This window comes from Bombina bombina, chromosome 2, assembly GCF_027579735.1.
Source record: "Bombina bombina isolate aBomBom1 chromosome 2, aBomBom1.pri, whole genome shotgun sequence".
In the NCBI taxonomy this organism is placed as follows: domain Eukaryota; kingdom Metazoa; phylum Chordata; class Amphibia; order Anura; family Bombinatoridae; genus Bombina; species Bombina bombina.
In genome coordinates, this window is record NC_069500.1 from 1,426,573,842 (window position 1) to 1,426,601,179 (window position 27,338).

The following is a 27,338-nucleotide window of genomic DNA, read 5'->3' on the forward strand; positions in this document are numbered from 1 at the left end:
CACCTATAATAAATGTATTAACCCCTAATCTGCCCCCCCTACACCGTCGCCACCTATAATAAATTTATTAACCCCTATCCTGCCCCCCACTACGCCGCCGCCACTGTAATAAAATTATTAACCCCTAAACCTAAGTCTAACCCTAACCCTAACGCCCCCCTAACTTAAATATTAATTAAATAAATCTAAATAATATTTTTATTATTAACTAAATTAATCCTATTTAAAACTAAATACTTACCTGTAAAATAAACCCTAATATAGCTACAATATAAATAATAATTATATTCTAGCTATCTTAGGATTTATTTTTATTTTACAGGCAACTTTCAATTTATTTTAACTAGGTACAATAGCTATTAAATAGTTATTAACTATTTAATAGCTTACCTAGCTAAAATAAACTGAAATTTACCTGTAAAATAAATCCTAACCTAAGTTATAATTACACCTAACACTACACTATAGTTAAAAAATTATTCCTATTTAAAACTAAATACTTACCTGTAAAATAAACCCTAAGATAGCTACAATATAATTAATAATTATATTGTAGCTATCTTAGGATTTATATTTATTTTACAGGTAACTTTGTATTTATTTTAGCTAGTTAGAATAGTTATTAAATAGTTATTAACTATTTAATAACTACCTAGCTAAAAGAAATACAAAATTACCTGTAAAATAAATCCTAACCTAAGTTACAATTAAACCTAATACTACACTATCATTAAATTAATTAAATAAACTACCTACAAATAACTACAATTAAATACAATTACATAAACTAACTAAAGTACAAAAAATAAAAAAAGCTAAGTTACAAAAAATAAAAAAATAAGTTACAAACATTTTACAAATATTACAACAATTTTAAGCTACTTACACCTAATCTAAGCCCCCTAATAAAATAACAAACCCTCCCAAAATAAAAAAATGCCCTACCCTATTCTAAATGAAATAAAGTTCAAAGCTCTTTTACCTTACCAGCCCTTAAAAGGGCCTTTTGTGGGGGCATGCCCCAAAGTTCAGCTCTTTTGCCTGTAAAAGAAAAATACAACCCCCCCCAACATTAAAACCCACCACCCACATACCCCTAATCTAACCCAAACCCCCCTTAAAATAACTTAACACTAATCCCCTGAAGATCATCCTACCTTTAGTTGTCTTCACTCAGCCGAGCCACCGATGGAACTGAAGAGGACATCCGGACCGGCAGAAGTTATCCTCCAAGGGGCGCTGAAGAAATCTTCCATCCGATGAAGTGATTCTCCAAGCGGCGCTGAAGAAATCTTCCATCCGGGCGAGGTCATCTTCCAAGAGGCGCTGAAGAAGTCTTCTATCCGGGCGAGGTCATCGTCGAAGCCGGGTCTTGAATGTTCATCCCGCCGACGTGGAACATCCTCCTTTCCCGACGAACTACCGACGAATGAAGGCTCCTTTAAGGGACGTCATCCAAGATGGCGTCCCTTCAATTCCGATTGGCTGATAGGATTCTATCAGCCAATCGGAATTAAGGTAGGAAAAATCTGATTGGCTGATGGAATCAGCCAATCAGATTCAAGTTCAATCCGATTGGCTGATCCAATCAGCCAATCAGATTGAGCTTGCATTCTATTGGCTGTTCCGATCAGCCAATAGAATGCGAGCTCAATCTGATTGGCTGACTGGATCAGCCAATCGGATTGAACTTGAATCTGATTGGCTGAATCCATCAGCCAATCAGATTTTTCCTACCTTAATTCCGATAGAATCCTATCAGCCAATCGGAATTGAAGGGACGCCATCTTGGATGACGTCCCTTAAAGGAGCCTTCATTCGTCGGTAGTTCGTCAGGAAAGGAGGATGTTCTGTGTCGGCGGGATGAACATTCAAGACCCGGCTTCGACGATGACCTCGCCCGGATAGAAGACTTCTTCAGCGCCTCTTGGAAGATGACCTCGCCCGGATGGAAGATTTCTTCAGCGCCGCTTGGAGAATCACTTCATCGGATGGAAGATTTCTTCAGCGCCCCTTGGAGGATAACTTCTGCCGGTCCGGATCTCCTCTTCAGTTCCATCAGTGGCTCAGCTGAGTGAAGACAACTAAAGGTAGGATGATCTTCAGGGGATTAGTGTTAGGTTATTTTAATGGGGGTTTGGGTTAGATTAGGGGTATGTGGGTGGTGGGTTTTAATGTTGGGGGGGGTTGTATTTTTCTTTTACAGGCAAAAGAGCTGAACTTTGGGGCATGCCCCCACAAAAGGCCCTTTTAAGGGCTGGTAAGGTAAAAGAGCTTTGAACTTTATTTAATTTAGAATAGGGTAGGGCATTTTTTTATTTTGGGGGGGTTTGTTATTTTATTAGGGGGCTTAGAGTAGGTGTAAGTAGCTTAAAATTGTTGTAATATTTGTAAAATGTTTGTAACTTATTTTTTTATTTTTTGTAACTTAGCTTTTTTATTTTTTGTACTTTAGTTAGTTTATGTAATTGTATTTAATTGTAGTTATTTGTAGGTAATTTATTTAATTAAATTAATGATAGTGTAGTGTTAGGTTTAATTGTAACTTAGGTTAGGATTTATTTTACAGGTAAATTTCAGTTTATTTTAGCTAGGTAAGCTATTAAATAGTTAATAACTATTTAATAGCTATTGTACCTAGTTAAAATAAATTGAAAGTTGCCTGTAAAATAAAAATAAATCCTAAAATAGCTAGAATATAATTATTATTTATATTGTAGCTATATTAGGGTTTATTTTAAAGGTAAGTATTTAGTTTTAAATAGGAATAATTTAGTTAATAATAAAAATATTATTTAGATGTATTTAATTAATATTTAAGTTAGGGGGGTGTTAGGGTTAGTGTTAGACTTAGGTTTAGGGGTTAATAATTTTATTACAGTGGCGGCGGTGTAGGGGGGGCAGGATAGGGGTTAATAAATTTATTATAGGTGGCGACGGTGTAGGGGGGCAGGATAGGGGTTAATAAATGTAATATAGGTTGCGGCGGGTTCAGGGAGCGGCGGTTTAGGGGATAAACTATTTATTTATTTGCGGCGAGGTGCGGGATCAGCAGGATAGGGGTTAATAATTTTATTATAGAGGGCGACGGTATAGGGGGGGCAGGATAGGGGTTACTAGGTATAATGTAGGTGGCAGCGGTGTCCGGGAGCGGCGGTTTAGGGGTTAATACATTTATAAGAGTTCAGCAGGGTCTAGGAGCGGCGGTTTAGGGGTTAATACATTTATTTATTTATAAGGGTTAGTAACTTTATTTAGTTGTGGGGGGCTCCGGGGGCGCCGGTATAGGGGGTAGAACAGTGTAGTTTAGTGTGAGTGCTTAGTGACAGGCTAGCAAGAAAGCTGTCAAACAGCCGAAGAGCAGCGAGATCGGATGAGTGATAACTCTCACAGTCCGCTGCTCATCGCCCCGCGGCTTTTTGACAGCTTTTTTTGATAACTTAGGCGTATTTTTTCAGGTCCGCGGCGGCGAAGGTAGGCGAGCTTAGGCGGGCGTATTGGGCTGGCGAAGGCAGGAAAGTAGACACGTTGATAACTAACCCCCTAGGGGTGCCAGGCAATAGTTAATATAATACCTAGGACAGATCAGTAAGAAACTGATATTATTGTACACCTGTATAGCACTCACGTTCCTGTTGTTTCATTAGGAAGGATAGATAGTTTGAGACTCCTGGATGGAGTGCTGAACTCTAATGTATAAAATGTAACCTTTAATAGAAATCTTTAAAATTGTACATTCACACAAGGACAAAACATTTAAAATTAACTTCTGCTATTTATATCCATTCACATAAATTCTAAATTATCTCATGTGCATAGAGGATAATACACTGTATTTTTTGTAAACTGTATATATACATATATTTTTTTTATTTTTCTATTATTAGTATTTGCTATATGTTGTCAGATGGAATTTTGTAAAACTAATAATTACCTGCTATATGTGTTTTACAAGACAGTGCTATTTCTTGAATTATCTTGACGTTGTCGATATGTTCACAATTATATGTAATGGAGTATAATCTAAATGTGAACGTAGTAATTATTGGCTCATACTGTGGGATATGTATGTTGATATATAATGATTATAATTTTTTAAGACCCGCCATCACTACTGCATAAATTCATTTGTCAAAATGGTTATTTAATATTTTATTATATTTAGTTATGGTGAAAAAGTATGTAAAATTCGCTTTCTATACTACATATATTACTTTTTTGACAAGTGAATCAAAGGTATAATATATTTCATTGATACTTAGGCAACATATGTTGCAATCCTTTACCCAAGATGGATACCGCAGTTACTTTGTTTTTATTTAACTCCTGACGTCACAGGAGTTGCCATGAGTAAAAAGCACTAACCAATCAAAGCAAGAGATACATGGCCTGATGAAGCCCGATTCAAATCTATTAAGTGCGGGTGAAATGCGCGAAGCAGAAGTTATGCAGAAGTTATACTTTTTGACAGGAGCTAGCAGCTGCACCCCCGTATTTTGACCTGACGACCATTGTTTGGAAACCGGCAAAGAAGCTAAGACTATTTGACCCCTGTATTCTTACTTATTCCCACAACGGAATCCAGAGACTGCAAGGGTAAGTGAATGTTTGTAAGAAAGAGATAATCCAATACTCGTCCACGGTAAAAGATAGAGCCACTCAGAATCCAAGGGTAAAAATGGTAAAATTAAATCTTTATTATGGATACTCCATGGGATAAAACATGCACAAAAAAATGATCTCAGCTAAGAGAACAAAAGGTGAAGTCTGACCGGTTTCGGCTCAACATGGCCGTAGTCATAGACACATAACAGGTGTTCAAAAAGAGCACCTGATATACATGTTAACCACTCCCATAAAGGGAGGGGTATAGAAACATGATTAAAAACAAACACATTACTCAAAGCTGTTAAGAAAAGGGATACAGAATCATATATGAATAGATACAAAAGCTATCAATGGGTATTAGAAATAAGGAATACAAACTTTATCAATATTGTAGATAAAGCAGTTAGGATAAATATTTATAATATGTAAATGAAGAGCACCTTTTGACACATGTGTGCATATATGTTAGAGTCTACATATAAGTTAGGCGAAAAACCATACCTAGGACTACTAACTTTTACAATATTATAAATAGGCTGTTAAGATTAATAGTTATAGTTTGAAATGCAAAACCAACAATTTAACACATATGAGTTTATAAGTTTAAATCTACATATAAGTTAGGGTAAAGAACCATAGTAGATGGATAAAGGATCTACTGAGAACAAAAGGAAAATGATGATAATCTTATCATTAATGTTAATCTTATTATTGGTATAGGGAACTAGAGGGAAATATAGATGGTATCATAAATACAAACTGAACCATCTCCCTGTATTAACCAATAATTAAAAAACCATTTCCTCAAGCTTAGATTACCTCAGGAGAGCTACTAGTTATCCATATTTATGTTCACATTCAAATATGGGCATGTGAGGATCCATGAACCCATATATATTAATCAAGTAAAGACATAAGGTAAGCACTATCTATGCCAGTAATTAATGATGTCAAATTCGGAGTTAAAACCCCCAGGTACCAGGCTACCGAGCCTGTGTATCCAATAAATCTCCTGTCTGGAGAGGATATGAAATTTATCACCCCCCCTTGGTGGTCTAGACACTAACTCAATAGCCTGCCACCTGAGGGTTCCAACATCTCCCAAATGAACTTCCAAGAAATGTCTAGACAAAGCTGAAACAGCCCTCTCCTGTGAAATATAGGAAAGGTGTTCCCGGATTCGTTTGCCCACGGGCCTAGTGGTTCTGCCCACATATTGTTTATTACACTGGGTGCACTCAATTAAATATATGACATATTTGCTGCCACATTTGATGCAACCCCTAGTGTCAAAAACTTCTGATGTTCGTGCTGAAGTGAAGGTTTTGGAGACAAACATGTGGTCACATGACTTGCATGCCTTTTTGCCACACTTGTAAGTTCCTTTGACCTTCAGCCATGAACTACCACTAACTTGTTGGGGCAGCATACTAGGAGACAAAATGTTTCCCAGCGTCAGGTTACGTTTGTAGATGAAATTACAACCATCATCCATAATTTCACGTAGTATTGTATCCCCGCGTAGGATAGGCAAATTCTTCTCTATCACCTTACAGACTTTATCAAACTGATTAGAAAAGGCCGTCACTAAAGTGGGTTTAATTTTAGTAGAAGAGGGATTCATTGATTTACTGTTTCTTTGTCGTCCATAGACATTTTTCCTGTCCATTACCAAAACTTCTGAAAAGGTCTTATTAACCAATCTTTTGGGGTAGCCCCTGGCCATCAGCCTAGATTTCAATTCCTCACTCTCCTCTAGAAAGTCCTCTCTCCGGGAACAGTTTCTTTTTAACCGCATGAACTGGCCTTTAGCAATGCCTTTAAAAACATGCCTGGGATGACTGCTTTTCGCATGCAGCAGCGTGTTCCCGGAGATAGGCTTTCTATAGAGAGTTGAAAATACTCCCCCAGTATCAACATCAAATTTCAATGTTACATCCAAATAATTGATACTAGTCTGGTTCCACTCAAAGGTGAATCTCAGACCTACGTTGTTGGCATTAAACATATCAACTAGTTTGTTTACTTGATCTTGATTACCTGACCAGATAACCAGCAGGTCATCAATAAAGCGTAGATATTTGACAATATATTGTGTGTCATCTCTATTACCTCCAAAGACATGGAACCGCTCCCACCAACCCATGAACAGGTTGGCATAGGAGGGGGCAAACTTAGCCCCCATAGCGGTTCCACGCCTCTGAAGGTAATACTTACTTTCAAACATAAAGAAATTGTGCTTGAGTAAAAAATCAACCACTCTTAGCACAAAATCCCTATATTGAGGGGATAAATCAGTCTCCTTTCTCAAGAAGTATGATATTGCTTGTAGACCATACTCATGGGGTATGGAGGAGTACAGGGACACCACATCAATGGCGATCCAACTATACCCCTCCTCCCAAGAGACATCCTCTAGCCTAGAGAGTACATGGGTAGTATCCCTAACAAAACTTGGCAATTTCTGGACCAACGGTTGGAGAAATTGGTCCACCCACTTGGACAGCGGCTCCAATAGGGAGCCAATTCCTGCCACAATGGGCCTACCCTGTACATCCACCAGGCTTTTATGGACCTTAGGTAGGTGGTGGAAAATGGGCATTACAGGACTGTCTACCAGTAGACAATCATATGTCTGTTCATCAATAATGCCCATTTCCACCCCATCATCCAATAGGTCCCTTAAAATATCCTTAAACTGTATTGTGGGATCCTTAGATAATCCCATGTAGGCTTCAGGATCCTCTAATTGTCTCAATGCCTCTTTAATGTAGGTGTCTTTATCTAGCAAAACGACACTACCTCCCTTATCAGACTGGCGGATAACCAACTCTTTGTTATTCTGTAATGTGGCTACTGCTTCCCTTTCTAGTCTAGATAAGTTAGATTGGTAGTCATGTTTCCTAGTTTTATCTAGCAATGTGAGATCTTCAATGACCCTCTTGTGAAATACTTCCAGGCCTTTACCCCTAGTGTGTAGGGGATAGAAATTAGACCTGGATTTAAGTTTATGTTGTTTCTTGCCAGTTTGTGTGATAGAAGGTCCATCCTCCTGTGTACCACCTAGGTCTTCCAAATCTATTAACGCACAGGCATCACCAAAAGATAAATCAGTATTGCTCATCTCATGGTGTTGTGTATTTACTTCTTCAGGAGTACCATTTTCAAATGTGGAGAAAAACTTCCTCAGTGTAAGATCCCTCACCATCTTATTAACATCCAGTATGGTCTGGAATAAATCAAAGTCCCTAGATGGAACAAAACTCAGACCATACCCCAGGACCTTTCTCTCCACATCTGTTATCTGATAGGTATAACAAGGTGATCGGATTCAAGCAGGTTGCTTTCTCTGACTCTGAGCCTGAGCAGACCGATGAGGACAGGTTTGCATCCAGTTTTGAGGATGAGGGCTGCTCAGGCTCAGAAGGAGAGATATCTGAACTCTTGGAGAATACAGAGCTTAATTCTATGCCCAAAAGTATTTTAAAAGATCCTAAGGGAGCTGGAATAGGAGCTATCCCTAAGAGGGGTGGGAGAGGTCGCCAGAGAAGGGGACGGTCCCACTATTCCCAATCTAGTACTTCTAGGGAGTCCATGACTAATGATATGGGACATAACACACAGGTTTTTCAATGGGCCCCGAAGCAACCCAGAGGGGGAGGAAGGGGTCATCCTCGAAGGACAGAGGAAGCAGATGCCCAGTTCCAGAGGTACCCAGTCAGAGAAAACAGGAACACCAGGGGGCACAGATATCAATGAATGACTTCTCTGTAATAAATCTATCTACCTATCAGATAACAGATGTGGAGAGAAAGGTCCTGGGGTATGGTCTGAGTTTTGTTCCATCTAGGGACTTTGATTTATTCCAGACCATACTGGATGTTAATAAGATGGTGAGGGATCTTACACTGAGGAAGTTTTTCTCCACATTTGAAAATGGTACTCCTGAAGAAGTAAATACACAACACCATGAGATGAGCAATACTGATTTATATTTTGGTGATGCCTGTGCGTTAATAGATTTGGAAGACCTAGGTGGTACACAGGAGGATGGACCTTCTATCACACAAACTGGCAAGAAACAACATAAACTTAAATCCAGGTCTAATTTCTATCCCCTACACACTAGGGGTAAAGGCCTGGAAGTATTTCACAAGAGGGTCATTGAAGATCTCACATTGCTAGATAAAACTAGGAAACATGACTACCAATCTAACTTATCTAGACTAGAAAGGGAAGCAGTAGCCACATTACAGAATAACAAAGAGTTGGTTATCCGCCAGTCTGATAAGGGAGGTAGTGTCGTTTTGCTAGATAAAGACACCTACATTAAAGAGGCATTGAGACAATTAGAGGATCCTGAAGCCTACATGGGATTATCTAAGGATCCCACAATACAGTTTAAGGATATTTTAAGGGACCTATTGGATGATGGGGTGGAAATGGGCATTATTGATGAACAGACATATGATTGTCTACTGGTAGACAGTCCTGTAATGCCCATTTTCCACCACCTACCTAAGGTCCATAAAAGCCTGGTGGATGTACAGGGTAGGCCCATTGTGGCAGGAATTGGCTCCCTATTGGAGCCGCTGTCCAAGTGGGTGGACCAATTTCTCCAACCGTTGGTCCAGAAATTGCCAAGTTTTGTTAGGGATACTACCCATGTACTCTCTAGGCTAGAGGATGTCTCTTGGGAGGAGGGGTATAGTTGGATCGCCATTGATGTAGTGTCCCTGTACTCCTCCATACCCCATGAGTATGGTCTACAAGCAATATCATACTTCTTGAGAAAGGAGACTGATTTATCCCCTCAATATAGGGATTTTGTGCTAAGAGTGGTTGATTTTTTACTCAAGCACAATTTCTTTATGTTTGAAAGTAAGTATTACCTTCAGAGGCGTGGAACCGCTATGGGGGCTAAGTTTGCCCCCTCCTATGCCAACCTGTTCATGGGTTGGTGGGAGCGGTTCCATGTCTTTGGAGGTAATAGAGATGACACACAATATATTGTCAAATATCTACGCTTTATTGATGACCTGCTGGTTATCTGGTCAGGTAATCAAGATCAAGTAAACAAACTAGTTGATATGTTTAATGCCAACAACGTAGGTATGAGATTCACCTTTGAGTGGAACCAGACTAGTATCAATTATTTGGATGTAACATTGAAATTTGATGTTGATACTGGGGGAGTATTTTCAACTCTCTATAGAAAGCCTATCTCCGGGAACACGCTGCTGCATGCGAAAAGCAGTCATCCCAGGCATGTTTTTAAAGGCATTGCTAAAGGCCAGTTCATGCGGTTAAAAAGAAACTGTTCCCGGAGAGAGGACTTTCTAGAGGAGAGTGAGGAATTGAAATCTAGGCTGATGGCCAGGGGCTACCCCAAAAGATTGGTTAATAAGACCTTTTCAGAAGTTTTGGTAATGGACAGGAAAAATGTCTATGGACGACAAAGAAACAGTAAATCAATGAATCCCTCTTCTACTAAAATTAAACCCACTTTAGTGACGGCCTTTTCTAATCAGTTTGATAAAGTCTGTAAGGTGATAGAGAAGAATTTGCCTATCCTACGCGGGGATACAATACTACGTGAAATTATGGATGATGGTTGTAATTTCATCTACAAACGTAACCTGACGCTGGGAAACATTTTGTCTCCTAGTATGCTGCCCCAACAAGTTAGTGGTAGTTCATGGCTGAAGGTCAAAGGAACTTACAAGTGTGGCAAAAAGGCATGCAAGTCATGTGACCACATGTTTGTCTCCAAAACCTTCACTTCAGCACGAACATCAGAAGTTTTTGACATTAGGGGTTGCATCAAATGTGGCAGCAAATATGTCATATATTTAATTGAGTGCACCCAGTGTAATAAACAATATGTGGGCAGAACCACTAGGCCCGTGGGCAAACGAATCCGGGAACACCTTTCCTATATTTCACAGGAGAGGGCTGTTTCAGCTTTGTCCAGACATTTCTTGGAAGTTCATTTGGGAGATGTTGGAACCCTCAGGTGGCAGGCTATTGAGTTAGTGTCTAGACCACCAAGGGGGGGTGATCAATTTCATATCCTCTCCAGACAGGAGATTTATTGGATACACAGGCTCGGTAGCCTGGTACCTGGGGGTTTTAACTCCGAATTTGACATCATTAATTACTGGCATAGATAGTGCTTACCTTATGTCTTTACTTGATTAATATATATGGGTTCATGGATCCTCACATGCCCATATTTGAATGTGAACATAAATATGGATAACTAGTAGCTCTCCTGAGGTAATCTAAGCTTGAGGAAATGGTTTTTTAATTATTGGTTAATACAGGGAGATGGTTCAGTTTGTATTTATGATACCATCTATATTTCCCTCTAGTTCCCTATACCAATAATAAGATTAACATTAATGATAAGATTATCATCATTTTCCTTTTGTTCTCAGTAGATCCTTTATCCATCTACTATGGTTCTTTACCCTAACTTATATGTAGATTTAAACTTATAAACTCATATGTGTTAAATTGTTGGTTTTGCATTTCAAACTATAACTATTAATCTTAACAGCCTATTTATAATATTGTAAAAGTTAGTAGTCCTAGGTATGGTTTTTCGCCTAACTTATATGTAGACTCTAACATATATGCACACATGTGTCAAAAGGTGCTCTTCATTTACATATTATAAATATTTATCCTAACTGCTTTATCTACAATATTGATAAAGTTTGTATTCCTTATTTCTAATACCCATTGATAGCTTTTGTATCTATTCATATATGATTCTGTATCCCTTTTCTTAACAGCTTTGAGTAATGTGTTTGTTTTTAATCATGTTTCTATACCCCTCCCTTTATGGGAGTGGTTAACAGGTATATCAGGTGCTCTTTTTGAACACCTGTTATGTGTCTATGACTACGGCCATGTTGAGCCGAAACCGGTCAGACTTCACCTTTTGTTCTCTTAGCTGAGATCATTTTTTTGTGCATGTTTTATCCCATGGAGTATCCATAATAAAGATTTAATTTTACCATTTTTACCCTTGGATTCTGAGTGGCTCTATCTTTTACCGTGGACGAGTATTGGATTATCTCTTTCTTAAATTTTACTGTGGAATACTGGGATTCCACTTCCGCAAGCACGTCCAGGCTGACACGGGCTCCAGCTGGCCCTGATGATTACGCAGTATTGGAGGAGGCGTGTGCAGTAGTGAGAGGCTGAGCAGTGCGTCCTGGAATCTAACTACAGGGATTGTATCCGGCTTCTTTGAATACAGCATTTCCCGTGGATCTTTGGCACCGTGAGTACATATACTTACATGCAAGGCAACGTATCTACATAACTATCTGTTTGGCTTAATTTCATATATCCTTTTCCGGAAACAAGGTACTTTTTTACCTGGCTTTGAGCTATATTGCTGTTGTTAATACAGTAGCTGCCAGGTTGGGACTGTGAGAATATGTTTTACAAAGTCAAGCTATTTCTATGTGTAAGCGGTTAACATTGTTTGTTTCTGAGTATTCGGCTGGATTTAAAGCCTTACCTTTGCCGCAACTGTCTCTCTTGGATACGATACTATGCCTGCATGTTAAGACCAGTGCTGCAACTTATGAGAAATACATTGTTTTGTTTCTTGGGGACTGTATTTAAAACATATATATATCTTCTGTCTACAACACTGCATGTCGCGAAGGTGACAGCCTCCCTTAGCACACAGAATAATTTTGAACCTTGCTATGTTTGGCAACGTATGTTGCTCACTCTTTGTTTAAGTGAATGTTTGTTTTCAGCACGGCATGCTCAGCGGAAATCAGTGTTTATCAAAAGCTAAAAGGGAAAGCACGGACCGTCCAAGGATGGGTCAGGTAAGTAAACTTGCCTGATACGAGTATCCGTGAACCATTGCAAGCTCTATCTGTGGGACACTTTATCCACACCACCACCCTTATGGTTTGAATTTACCTGCCATTATCAACAGAACCCATTGTATTATACTCATGCATCCCTTAAGGGTTAAGAAACTGTGTTTACTATATACAGGGGTCTCAGGAAGACAATAGCTCCCTCTCACAATCCAGTATCCTTCACAAAAGTATATAATATCCATTCCTCAATTATTTCAAGGAGGATCCTGGGCTCTACTTCAACTTTACCAGAAATAATTCTTTGTTCACACAGAGACTGTCGTCATCTGTGTATACATTTTGTCTGGACATTTGTGGAACTCATATACCCAGGATGGTACTTTTTTCTATATATACTACTAACAATTGTCTATTATATTCTAACTGTGGTTTAGACATTTTAATAAATGTATGCACGAGATAAATGTTTGCGGGTGCGGTAATTGCATTTTTTGTGTTTACCCTGGTGTCTCTCAGCTCCTCATTGGGGCAATACGATTTTGGCATAATAATCAGTGCTGGCGAATATAGTCTTTGTGGTTCTTATGAACCAATTTTTCTCTGTTTTTCTTTAATATTATATTAACTTTTGCCTGGCACACCTAGTCTGCTATATACTTTAGATTGCAGACTGGGGTTGATTCTTGCTTCACTAACATTTGGTGCTGTGAGTGGTTTTCTTTATTAATATACTCTTTAATCCTGAATCCGATAGGGATTTTTCCTCACCCACAAGCACATCTGATATCTCATACTGGGGTGATTGACACTAGGGGTGACACATTGACTTACAAGTGATGGCAGGCTTCAATGAAACTGAATGGGAATTTGACATAAATGATACTTTCTCTATTCCTTCAAAAGAGGGTGCGAGCAATGACACCCAGACAGGACAAAATAGTAATGACAATAATATATATAAATGTTTTAAAGATGATAAACAAAAATTAATAAAGGAACAGAAGTTAAAATGGGACATTTCAAGCCTTGAAAAATACTTAGAAAATAAAATGATCCCTAGGGGTTTGCGAATATAAAAGAAACCAGGAGCGAATTTAAATGATCCCTTGACAGAAAACTTTAAATGAAATGGGAGGAGTTTGCTAGTATATGCTCCCTTGGGTGGATGAACCTCATGTTAGATGAAACAAAACTGAGGAAAGAAAAAATTAAGGAGGAACTAGTTCAGCTAGAGAAGAAATTAAAAATATTGGAGGAACATACAAGGTTAATGGATTTAACAAAATTGGAGATAAGGAAGTTGCATGAAAACATAAAATACAGGAAAAAATTGGAGATAAGGAAGTTGCATGAAAACATAAAATACAGGAAAAAAGGTAAATTCCAATGTGATTGGGGTGATTACCAAGAAGGTAAAATATATGGTTACTCCCTAAGAATGACAAGCAGTTCTGAATCTGAACTATCAGGTGAGGAAGGTTTTAATTCTAATAAAAACAACTCTATCGGTCATAACTATGGGAGGAGTTTTTCCAGCAGCAGATGTTCAGGAAGGGGAAAAAGAGGAGAGGGGACAGAAAGCATAGGGCCAAATACAGGAGAGAGAAACAGATACCCCCCCAGCAACAATAACAATGTGCCATCCCCTGTTAATAGATACAAATGTTGAGAAACAAGTAGTCAATTTATCACACAGAACTCTATCTGTACCCGAAGTGGACGTTTTGGCTAAGGGTTTAAATTTTACATCAGTGAAAAATATTGATAAGTTTATGGTAATTAAGGATATTAACCTGCTTGCAAGAAAACTAATACTTAAAAAAACCATTCACAAGGCCAAAGAGTCCTTAAAGATCTGGAATTGATGAGTGCCATAAATGAGGAAGAAACCGATGATTTGAGTATAGGTCACATGAATTTAAAGAAAAGCTCCACATTCATGCCAGCTCTATTTTTGGTTCCCAGTGTTCATAATTTTGTTAAACTTGTTGAAAAAGATATATCGGAGTTTGACAGTAGGACTGGATTTAAAGAATATTTAACTGTTAAACAAAGGCAAGCAATAAAAAATCTTTAAAAAGATAATTCTATTACTATTAAACCATCTGATAAGGTTGGCATTTTTTTTAGTCTTAAATACCAGTGAATATGTTCTGGAATGCAAAAAACAACTAGCAGATACTAAACAGTATAAACATTTGAAGTCCAATCCTGCTGATCTATTTTAAAGTGAAATTGATGAGGCACTTGCAAAAGCATTCTTAAATGGCATGATAAACAAGAAAGAACTTGATTTCTTAACTAATAAATACCCTAGAACCCACATTCTATACCATACCCAAACTCCATAAAATTCGGGTCCCACCACCGGGCAGACCAATTATTTCTGGCCAAGGTGGTCTTACTGAAGGGATTTCAATTTATGTTGATTACTGCCTTAGACCATTTCTAGTGATCCTAACTTCATATATTAAAGACACTCAAGACACATTGAAAAAAATTGATGGTATATTAGTGAATGAAAGTACTCTTCTAGTACCCATTGATGTTGAGGCTTTATATTCCCTGATTCCTCACCAAAAAGGGATTTTGGCAGCTGTTGAATTTCTTAAGCAAAGGGGCAGACAATATGATGAACATACTAAATTTGTAGAAATGCTTCTGCAGATTATTTTAGAACATAATTATTTTATATTTGATAATAAGTATTATCAACAGATCTTAGGCACAGCTATGGGGACATGCTGTACCCTACCTATGCTTGTTTGTAACTTGGCAAATGGGAAAAAGACTACATTTTTGACAATGATGATGTCTATGGAAAATGCATAGATCTCTGGTTGAGATTTATAGATGATATTTTTGTCTTATGGCAAGGTACAGAAAAAGAACTAGATATCTTTATGCTCAATCTCAATAACAATGATTTAGATTTAAGATTTACCTATACTTGCAGTAAAACAACTATTGACTTTCTGGACTTAACTATAACAAGTGTAAACAATAAACTAGTGATGAATACATTCAGAAAACCTATGGCTGGAAATTCCCTTCTAAGGGCTAATAGTCATCATCCTCTGTCTCTTATTAACACTATCCCAAAAGGCCAATATTTAAGACACAGGCGTAATTGTTCTGAGATGTCAAATTTCACAAAGGAAGCAGAGAATTTAAAGGATAGATGTATGCAGTAGAAAACAGACAAGAGATGATCTGTTATATAAAAGCAAAGCTAGTGTCTCAGAACCGATTTATTAGTCAATATAATAACAAATGGAATGACGTTAGAGCAATTATGCAGAAACATTGGGATGTTCTAAACGTTGATAATAAAACAATAATTTATTGAAATAAAACAAATAGTTGGTGATAGACCTCTCATGACACCGGGAAAAGCATCCAACATAAAAGATAGATTGGTCTCTAACCATTATACTAGGCATAAAGGACAAAACTGGCTAAGTAAAATTTTCCAAAAAGATGGCAATGTGAAATGTAGAAGATGTTCAGTTTGCAAAAATATGCAACAAAGTTCATATTTTCTGGATAAATGGGGACAAACCCACAACATTATTGGTAAAATTAATTGTTGATCTGAAGGACTACTGTATATAGTATTCTGCAACTCTCCCATGTATTATATACAGTAGGTAAAACCTATAGAGATCTAAAAGAACGCATTAAAGAACACAAGAGAGATATAGATGATGAAAATTAAACTAGCAATGTAGCATGTCATTTTCAAGCCTTTCATCAAAGTAATAAACATGAATTAAAATTTATGGGTTTGGAAAGGGTTGATTTAAAGGGAAGAGGTGGCGACAGACAAGTACCTCCTGCAAAAAGAATTATTATTATTATTATTATCGGTTATTTGTAGAGCGCCAACAGATTCCGCAGCGCTATTAACAAAGGCGGAGTACAAAAAAACAAAACAGTTATAGGGATCAAATGGGTAGAGGGCCCTGCCAAGAGTTGCACTGTTGTAGTCAGCTCTTAAGAAGGTGATCTACAAACAGCTGGACTCTTAGGCTTACATGCTAGGGGGGTTCAGGGGATAGCAATGGAGGAGAGGAACTGGTATAAGGTAAGGTTAGCGTAGGTTGTATGCATCCCTGAACAGTAGAGTCTTTAGGGAGCACTTGAAGCTTTTAAAACTAGAAGAGAGTCTTGTGGAGCGAGGCAGAGAGTTCCACAAGATGGGAGCCAGTCTTGAGAAGTCCTGTAAATGGGAGTGTGATGAGGTGACAAAAGAAGAGGAGAGTAGGAGGTCTTGAGCAGAGCGAAGAGGACGGGAAGGAGAGTATCTGGAGACAAGGTCTGAGATGTAGGGGGTAGCAGTGCAGTTGAGGGCTTTGTATGTCAGAGTGAGAATTTTGTGTTTGATCCTAGAGGCAAGAGGAAGCCAGTGAAGAGATTGGCAGAGAGGTGCAGCAGATGAAGAGCGACTTGTAAGGAAGATGAGTCTGGCAGAGGCATTCATTAAGGATTGTAAAGGAGCTAGGCGGTAGGTGGGGAGACCAGAGAGGACAGAGTTGCAGTAATCGAGGCGGGAGAGGGTGAGAGAGTGGATTAAAATCTTAGTTGTGTCTTGTGTAAGGAAGTGTCTAATTTTAGAGATGTTTTTAAGGTGGAAGCGGCAGGCTTTAGCCAAAGACTGAATGTGAGGAGTGAAAGAAAGATCTGAGTCAAATGTGACCCCGAGACATCGGGCATGCGGGGTAGGGGTAATGATGGAGTTGTCAACAGTTATAGAGAGATTGGGGGTGGAGAGTTTTGAAGAAGGGGGGAAAAAAGAATGCAAATGGATTTTTAATTTAAGAGCATTAACTCCCATTGGTCTAAATGAGGAGATAAATTATGCTCCCTTTTTGTAAACTGTATATATATATATATATATATATATATATATATATATATATATATATATATACATATTTTTTTTATTTTTCTATTATTAGTATTTGCTATATGTTGTCAGATGGAATTTTGTAAAACTAATAATTACCTGCTATATGTGTTTTACAAGACAATGATATTGTAATTCCATTGGTAATCCTCTATCTCTGCTATTTCTTGAACTATCTTGACGTTGTCGATATGTTCACAATTATATGTAATGGAATATAATCTAAATGTGAACTTAGTAATTATTGGCTCATACTGTGGGATATGTACGTTGATATATAATGATTAGAATTTTTGAGGCCCGCCATCACTACTGCATAAATTCATTGGTCAAAATGATTATTTAATATTTTATTATATTTAGTTATGGCGAAAAAGTATGTCAAATTCGTTATCTATACTACATATATTACTTTTTTTGACAAGTGAATCAAAGTTATAATATATTTCATTGATACTTATGTTGCAATCCTTTACCCAAGATGGATACCACAGTTACTTTGTTATTATTTCACCCCTGACGTCACAGGAGTTGACATGAATAAAAGTGTCAGGTCTTTTCAAATCTTCTTACACTGTTCCTTTAAGCTGTTGATTACCTCTCTACCAGTTGCTATTTAAGCTGACGCCTACTAGTATAAATTGCTGGATTTATTTTGTATCAACCTGCCTTTCAGTAGGTTTCTCATACTGAAGTTCTAGCCTACCTTGTTCAATCAAATAATTTTCCTTACTGAAGCCTTAATCTCTGTGGGATTCTTCCAATCTTCCAGCAGCTTGGTTCACTCACTCAGCCAATGACGTCATCAGCTACAGCCGTAACAGTCTCACCTAGTCTCACAGATCATTGCGAAGTGCCGCACGCTCAGCTTCTCTACCTTTGGTCCTGATTCACACCATTTCCCGGGCAACCTCACAGCGTAACTCAGTCAAGTCTCAAGGGTTCTCAGGTTGTATATATTATCAACATGCCTATGAGGTTTGTGAACCTAATATAAATTACTATCCTGTCTAACTTTCTGTGTGCTTCGCCGCAAATGTTTGTCTCCTAACCTGTAACCTGACGTTGTTAAGCAAGGAGTCTTTTTGCCAAAGTTCTTACTGCAGTCTTATTTACTTGTTTAGAAAGACTAAGGATCTTTTGGCTAAATTAAGACAGTAGGATAACTCTTGCTATATAACATAGCTGTTATCCTCACTGTCACAATAACAATATATACACACCTTAAGTTAACTTATAACATGTTAGTCATATTGTAAGCTGGATCAAATTGTTTATATCAGAAAAGAGATACTGATCCTTTATTACCTTGACAAAAGGCACTAACCAATCAAAGCAAGAGATACATGGCATGATGAAGCCAGATTCAAATATATTAAGTGCGGGTGAAACGCGCATAGCAGAAGTTATGCAAAAGTTATACTATTGACAGGAGGTAGCAGCTGCACCCCCGTCTTTTTGACCTGATGACCATTGTTTGGAAACCAGCAAAGAGGTTGAGACTATTCGACCCCTGTATACTTACTTATTTCCACAATGGAATCTGGAGACCGTAAGGGTGAGTGAATGTTTGTTTGCAGAACGACATGCTTAGTGGAAATCAGTGTTCATCAAAAGCTAAAATGGAAAGTACGGACCATCCAAGGATGGGTCAGGTATGTAAACTTGCCTGATACGAGTATCCATGAACCATTGCAAGCTCTATCTGTGGGACACTTTATCCACACCACCACCCTTATGGTTTGAATTTACCTGCCATTATCATCAGAACCCGGGGTATTATACTCATGCATCCCTTAAGGGTTAAGGAACTGTGTTTACTATATACAGGGGTCTCAGGAAGACAATAGCTCCCTCTACACAATCTAGAATCCTTCACAAATGTATTTAATATCCATTCCTCAATTATTTCATGGAGGATCCTGGGCTCTACTTCAACTTTACCAGAAATAATTATTTGTTCACACAGAGACTGTCGTCATCTGTGTATGCATTTTTTCTGGACATTTGTGGAATTCATATACCTCCCGGGATGGTACTTTTTTCTATATATCCTATATATACTAGGGGTTTATCTGTGTTATTATGACCGGTCAACAATTGTCTATTATATTCTAACTGTGGTTTATGGCATTTTAATAAATGTATGCACTAGATACATTTTTGTGGGTGCGGTAATTACATTTTTTGTGTTCCCCCTGGTGTCTCTCAACTCCTCATTGGGGCAATACGATTTTGGCTTAATAATCAGTGCTGGCGAATATAGTCTTTGTGTTTCTTATGAACCAATTTTTCTTTTTTTTTTAACATTTATTTATGACCAACAAAGGGTATGATGATGCACAATATGTCAAGACAACATGTAGGGTAAGTTGCAAGATAGAGAGTTAGTAAGACAATAAGACGAAGTAACATATACTGTCAAATAAATGAGGATACAGAAATTGCAGTTAAAAATGCTAACTTTAAGGATCTTCCACGTGTTATAAAACATACCAGCACGCATGTGTATGTACCACAATGTAGGGATTTTGTTTTTTAACAAACTAACGGATAGATCACAAGTCTTGTGTTAGCCTTAAAAAGCAGCGTTGAGAGGTCCCAACGCTGCTTTTTAACGCCCGCTGGTATTACGAGTCTGGCAGGTACAGGTGTACCGCTCACTTTTCTTCCGCAACTTGAGGCTACCGCAAATCCCCTTACGTCAATTGCGTATCCTATCTTTTTAATGGAATTTGCCTAACGCCGGTATTACGAGTCTTGGAAGAAGTGAGCGGTACAGCCTCTCCTGTCAAGACTCCTACCGCATTTAAAAGTCAGTAGTTAAGAGTTTTATGGGCTAACGCCAGAACATAAGGTTCTTAACTAAAGTGCTAAAAAGTACACTAACACCCATAAACTACCTATTAACCCCTAAAACAAGACCCCCCACATCGCAAACAATCCTGTCTATTGGCTGATTGGAACAGCCAATAGAATGCAAGGTCAATCCTATTGGCTGATTGGATCAGCCAATTGGATTGAACTTCAATCCGATTGGCTGATAGCATCAGCCAATAGGATTTTTCCTACCTTAATTCCGATTGGCTGATAGGATTCTATCAGCCAATCAGAATTCAAGGGACACCATCTTGGATGACGTCATTTAAAGGAACCTTCATCTTCGTTAGGACTTCATTTGAAGAGGATGCTCCGCGTCGGCTGGATTGTAGATGGACCCACTCCGCTCCGGAAGGATGGAGATAAAAGATGCCACCTGGATGAAGATTTCTGCCATCTGGAGGACCTCTTCTGCCCCGATCAGATGAAGACTTCGGACCCTCTGGAGGACCACTTGTGCCCGGCTGGGTGAAGATGGCTCAAGGTAGGATGATCTTCAGGGGGTTAGTGTTAGGTTTTTTTAAGGGAGGATTGGGTGGGTTTTAGAGTAGGGGTGTGTGGGTGGTGGGTTGTAATGTTGGGGGGTATTGTATTTTTTTTTACAGGTAAAAGAGCTGATTACTTTGGGGCAATGCCCTGCAAAATGCCCTTTTAAGGGCTATTTGTAATTTAGTGTAGGGTAGGGAAATTTTTTTATTTTGTGGGGCTTTTTTATTTTATTAGGGGGATTAGATTAGGTGTAAATAGTAATTAAAATTCTTGTAATTCTTTTTTTATTTTCTGTAATTTAGTGGTTTTTTTTTCCGTAATTTAGTTTATTTAATTTAATTGTAATTAATTGTAGGTAGTTTTTAATGATAGTGTAGTGTTAGGTGTAATTGTAACTTAGGTTAGGATTTATTTTACAGGTAATTTTGTCTTTATTTTTTTGTCTTTATTTTAGCTAGGTAGTTATTAAATAGTTAATAACTATTTAATAACTATTCTACCTAGTTAAAATAAATACAAAGTTGCCTGTAAAATAAATATAAACCCTAAGATGGCTACAATGTAACTATTAGTTATATTGTAGCTATCTTAGGGTTTATTTTATCGGTAAGTATTTATAAATAGGATTAATTTATTTAATTATATTAAATTTATTTTGTTTAATTTAAATTATATTTAAGTTAGGGGGGGTTAGACTTAGGGTTAGACTTAGGTTTAGGGGTTAATAAATTTATTATAGTAGCGGCGACATTGGGGTCAGAAGATTAGGGGTCGGAAGATTAGGGGTTAATAAATTTAATATATTTGCAGCAAAGTTGGGGGGCAGATTAGGGTTAATAACTATAATGTAGGTGGTGGTGACATTGGGGGCAGCAGATTAGGGGTTCATAAGTATAATGTAGGTGGTGGTGACATTGGGGGCAGCAGATTAGGGGTTCATAAGTATAATGTAGGTGGCGGCAGTGTCCGGAGCGGCAGATTAGGGGTTAATAATTATAATGTAGGTGTCAGCAATAGCGGGGGCAGCAGATTCGGAGTTAATAAGTGTAAGATTAGGGGTGTTTAGACTCAGGGTTCATGTTAGGGTGTAATTTTCTTTCCCCATAGGAAACAATGGGGCTGCGTTAGAAGCTGAACGCTGCTTTTTTGCAGGTGTTAGGTTTTTTTCAGCCAGCTCAGCCCCATTGTTTCCTATGGGGAAATTGTGCACAAGCACGTTTTGCCAGCTTACCGCTGACTTAAACAGCGCTGGTATTGAGGTGAGATGTGGAGCTAAATTTTGCTCAACGCTCACTTTTCTGAGGCTAACGTCGGCTTGCAGAAAACTCGTAATACCAGCGTTGTCTTAAGTGAGCGGTAAGAAAAAAAGGCTTGTTAGCACCGCACAGCCTTACCAACAAAACTCGTGATCTAGCCGTAACTTAGTAGTGGGATGGTAGCAGATTAACTTGCAAGTTTTATCAGTAATATCAAAAAGATGACCACAGTTGAAATGAACCTGTAAATGTAATAAAAAAATGAAAACAATCTATTGCAGTAAATGGTTCAATGCAAGGTGTGCCATGGCACAATAAACAATAAATATTCCAAAAGTTACTTGTAATACTGGAGATTTGGTACTGGAAAATAAAATTGTAAAACAGTAATCAATCAAACCAAAATGGTGCATCTTGCCTCTACTCAGATAAAAAGCATCCTTTACCCCGTACCACATCTCACATTTTCACCTGTTACAAATAGCAATATCGTCTTTGGGAAATATCAAGGTGCAAACTAAAGATTAAGTTCACGGACACTTAATAGCGGGCTTCAAAGAAACAGTTAACAGAAATCATAATACTGGCCCGCAGTAATATTGTCCATACAACCAGTCAACCAATACCCATTGCTCTGCAATTATATCTCAAAATGTCTTTAACATGAGGGCTATCCTGTAACTTCAGACACTCCAGAGAGCGCCGAGCAAAATTCAGTGCCGCCATTTTTCTTAGTTTCCACAAGTACGCCATCACAAATTGTTATCTGGATAATAAGGGCATTTGCTAATTTTTTTGCCAATTTTTGTGTTCGGGAGATCACCATCTTCTCTTCCCTCAGAAGACACTTTAAATGATTTGTATCCATATATACATAATGTGAGTCCATCCAAAGCCTTGACTGTATGGGGGCCCAATCTGCAGCCTTTATAGGGGGACACTGAAGGTCAATATTCTGTTGAGCTGATATGATGTTTTCCTTCAGCGTTCTGAAAGTTATCCAAAAGTCCCCAAAATAGAGGGTCTTTTATGTTTTTTATGAAAAACAAAATAACTTTTTTATAAAAAAATTCTGTACTAGGCAGTTTAACCGTTTCAGTGCTAATGACGGCTCTGAGCCATCGCTGGAACTCTCCCACCTTGAGGGAGATCTGGGGGCTCCAACCTGCTCCTACCCCGGCGATCGGGCCTGTATAGTTACAGGTGCATGGTGAAGTCACGCGCAATGACGTGATGACGTCAATGCACAACTTTATTAACAAAATACAATGAAAAGAATAGGGAAAGGGGGCATGCTGCTTAGAAGCCTGTATCTCAGGCATCTAAGCAACTACAGACCCCCAAGACCTACTGTTGAAAAACAAAAAATATTAAAAAAATAAAAATAAAAAACTCTCAAGTTAGCTTAGCACCGAGGTGGGAAAGTGCTTAGCACTCAAAGGGCTAAAGGAGTTAAAACTAGTGGTTAAATGTTCCTTTACATTGTGGTCTATGGGAACTGTGTGTTTCCTATAAATATATATAGGGTCCCATTTATCAAGCTCATATGGAGCTTGAGGGCCTGTGTTTCTGGCGAGCCTGCAGACTCACCAAAATCACCAGTTATGAAAGACCGCTGCTTCATATCCTGTCCGCCTGCTCTGAGCAGGTGGACAGACATTGCCGCAATTCAACCCGATTGAGTATGATCGGGTTGATTTACACCGATTGGCCGCGAGTCTGCAGGGGGCGGCGTTACACCAGCAGCTCACAAGAGCTGCTGGTGCAATGCTGAATACGGAGAGCGCATTGCTCTCCGCATTCAGCGAGGTCTGTCGGACCTGATCCGCACTGTCAGATCAGGTCCGACAGACCTTTGTTAAATAGACCCCATAGTATGTACTGTATATGCTTATACAGGGAGTGCAGGATTATTAGGCAAATGAGTATTTTGACCACATCATCCTCTTTATGCATGTTGTCTTACTCCAAGCTGTATAGGCTCGAAAGCCTACTACCAATTAAGCATATTAGGTGATGTGCATCTCTGTAATGAGAAGGGGTGTGGTCTAATGACATCAACACCCTATATCAGGTGTGCATAATTATTAGGCAACTTCCTTTCCTTTGGCAAAATGGGTCAAAAGAAGGACTTGACAGGCTCAGAAAAGTCAAAAATAGTGAGATATCTTGCAGAGGGATGCAGCACTCTTAAAATTGCAAAGCTTCTGAAGCGTGATCATCGAACAATCAATCGTTTCATTCAAAATAGTCAACAGGGTCGCAAGAAGCGTGTGGAAAAACCAAGGCGCAAAATAACTGCCCATGAACTGAGAAAAGTGAAGCGTGCAGCTGCCAAGATGCCACTTGCCACCAGTTTGGCCATATTTCAGAGCTGCAACATCACTGGAGTTCCCAAAAGCACAAGGTGTGCAATACTCAGAGACATGGCCAAGGTAAGAAAGGCTGAAAGGCGACCACCACTGAACAAGACACACAAGCTGAAACGTCAAGACTGGGCCAAGAAATATCTCAAGACTGATTTTTCTAAGGTTTTATGGACTGATGAAATGAGAGTGAGTCTTGATGGGCCAGATGGATGGGCCCGTGGCTGGATTGGTAAAGGGCAGAGAGCTCCAGTCCGACTCAGACTCCAGCAAGGTGGAGGTGGAGTACTGGTTTGGGCTGGTATCATCAAAGATGAGCTTGTGGGGCCTTTTCGGGTTGAGGAGGGAGTCAAGCTCAACTCCCAGTCCTACTGCCAGTTTCTGGAAGACACCTTCTTCAAGCAGTGGTACAGGAAGAAGTCTGCATCCTTCAAGAAAAACATGATTTTCATGCAGGACAATGCTCCATCACACGCGTCCAAGTACTCCACAGCGTGGCTGGCAAGAAAGGGTATAAAAGAAGAAAATCTAATGACATGGCCTCCTTGTTCACCTGATCTGAACCCCATTGAGAACCTGTGGTCCATCATCAAATGTGAGATTTACAAGGAGGGAAAACAGTACACCTCTCTGAACAGTGTCTGGGAGGCTGTGGTTGCTGCTGCACGCAATGTTGATGGTGAACAGATCAAAACACTGACAGAATCCATGGATGGCAGGCTTTTGAGTGTCCTTGCAAAGAAAGGTGGCTATATTGGTCACTGATTTGTTTTTGTTTTGTTTTTGAATGTCAGAAATGTATATTTGTGAATGTTGAGATGTTATATTGGTTTCACTAGTAAAAATAAATAATTGAAATGGGTATATATTTGTTTTTTGTTAAGTTGCCTAATAATTATGCACAGTAATAGTCACCTGCACACACAGATATCCCCCTAAAATAGCTAAAACTAAAAACAAACTAAAAACTACTTCCAAAACTATTCAGCTTTGATATTAATGAGTTTTTTGGGTTCATTGAGAACATGGTTGTTGTTCAATAATAAAATTAATCCTCAAAAATACAACTTGCCTAATAATTCTGCACTCCCTGTATACATATATACAGTATTTATGTGTTAATATGTGTATATACGTAAATATATATTTATATATTCATATTGATTTAAAATTGATGCTCATCGCTGTGCTACTTACCCCTTTCGCTGTGCTTAGGTTCTGTACCGTGTATGCAGGCATCAGAATGAGGTTCGCATTGGGGCCTATGGAATCGCACTCTTGTGATTGCAATGCTTATGTGCAAGATTAACGTGAGGTTGTGTTCACATCACACCTGACTTGTAATTTTCATGTGCGCTGGTATTGCAAAACGGAGCACAAATATCGATTTAGCAAAAGCAATATTTTGTGCCCCACTTGTAATGTGGTACATAGACAGGTCATTTACATACCTGTTACCTCTATTAAGCTGCCTCAGAAAAAAACACCTCTACCCCAGAGATCAACAGGGAGAGGCAGATGGATTACTGTAGCCTCTGGAAGAATTAGACCAGTAGACCTGAAGCATTGCCCACAAGCTCTGCCATTGCAAAACTCCTATGCTGCACTAGCTGAGCACACCTGTGATGAGTAGATTGCTGATTCTGAGCCCTCTGAAGCTGTAACAGGTAAGTCTAATCTACTGGTACCTGATTCTACAAATAAAATAAAACAGGTAAGAACTGCAGATGTGTTTTTGAGGAAAAGACTGTTAGTGGGTGACTCCCTTTTGAGGAATGTCTATTTAGGCAAAAGTAAAAGAGAAGTAAGGGAGGTTCGATGTCTTCCAGGAGCTACTGCTCACAGGGATAAAAATCGTATTTTGAAAAATGTTTAGGCAGCAAGAAAGGAAAGTGAGTTAGATGTGATTGTTCATTTAGGAACAAATGATCTGGCTAGTAAGGACGGTGCTGCAGAAAGAGTTTTGTTACCTAGACAATCATTTAGAGCATGTGGCATCAACTCTATCATCTTCTGCTATTTTACCTGTGTATGGCCAGGCAGCGGGAAAGATGGAGCGGATAATAAAATGTAATTCTTGGTTAAATAAGTGGTGAAGGGAAAAAGGATTTGGTTTTATTGGCCATTATAGCTCGGTTTGGCAAGATACTAGGTTATATAAGAGATAGGGCTGCATGTCGTTGTTAAAGGAACAGAGTATCTGGGAGATGAATTTAAACGCTTTATTAGAAGTTATTTAAACTAGTAAAGGGGGTAGCATTTATATATCCACCTGCCCCCTACATCATGTCATAACTGTTAGTCTAAGTTACAGTTCTAGAAATTCTAGTAGAAAAGTTATTTGTGCTATGCACAAATGCTTGCAGCTTAGGAAATAAATTACCTGCACTCACTTCAATAATGACTAGCGACAACTTGGATTTAGAAGCTATATCAGAATCTTGGTACAATAATTCTTATGACTGGGACATACTCATACCCGTTTACAAGTTATGTAAAAAGAAGAGTAGGAAAGAGAGGTGAAGTAGTTGGTCTCTATGTAAAAGAAAATATAAAGGTTACTAAAATCGTAGGAACTAATGATGAGGTGGAAAGTATTTGGGTGACTTTGGAAACTGGGATAAAAATGTGTTTAGAAGGGGTGTTGTATTTAGGTCTCCATTGCAGGATGAAAGACTGGGCAATCTGTTATTAGAGAAATAACTAAAATGACCATGAAGGGTAAGGTTATAGTAATGGGGGATTAAATTTGATATATATAGACTGGAAGATTCCCTCTGCTAGCTCAGCTAGAAGCAGGTATATTCTTGAATCCTTGCAAGGGGAATCACTTGAGCAATTAGTTAAGGAGCCAACTCGAAAGTAAGCTATATTAGATCTAATACTTACAAACAGTGATACAGTTTCAGATGTGTCTGTAGGTGAGAACTTAGGATCCAGTGATCATCAATCTGTTTGGTTTAGTATTCAT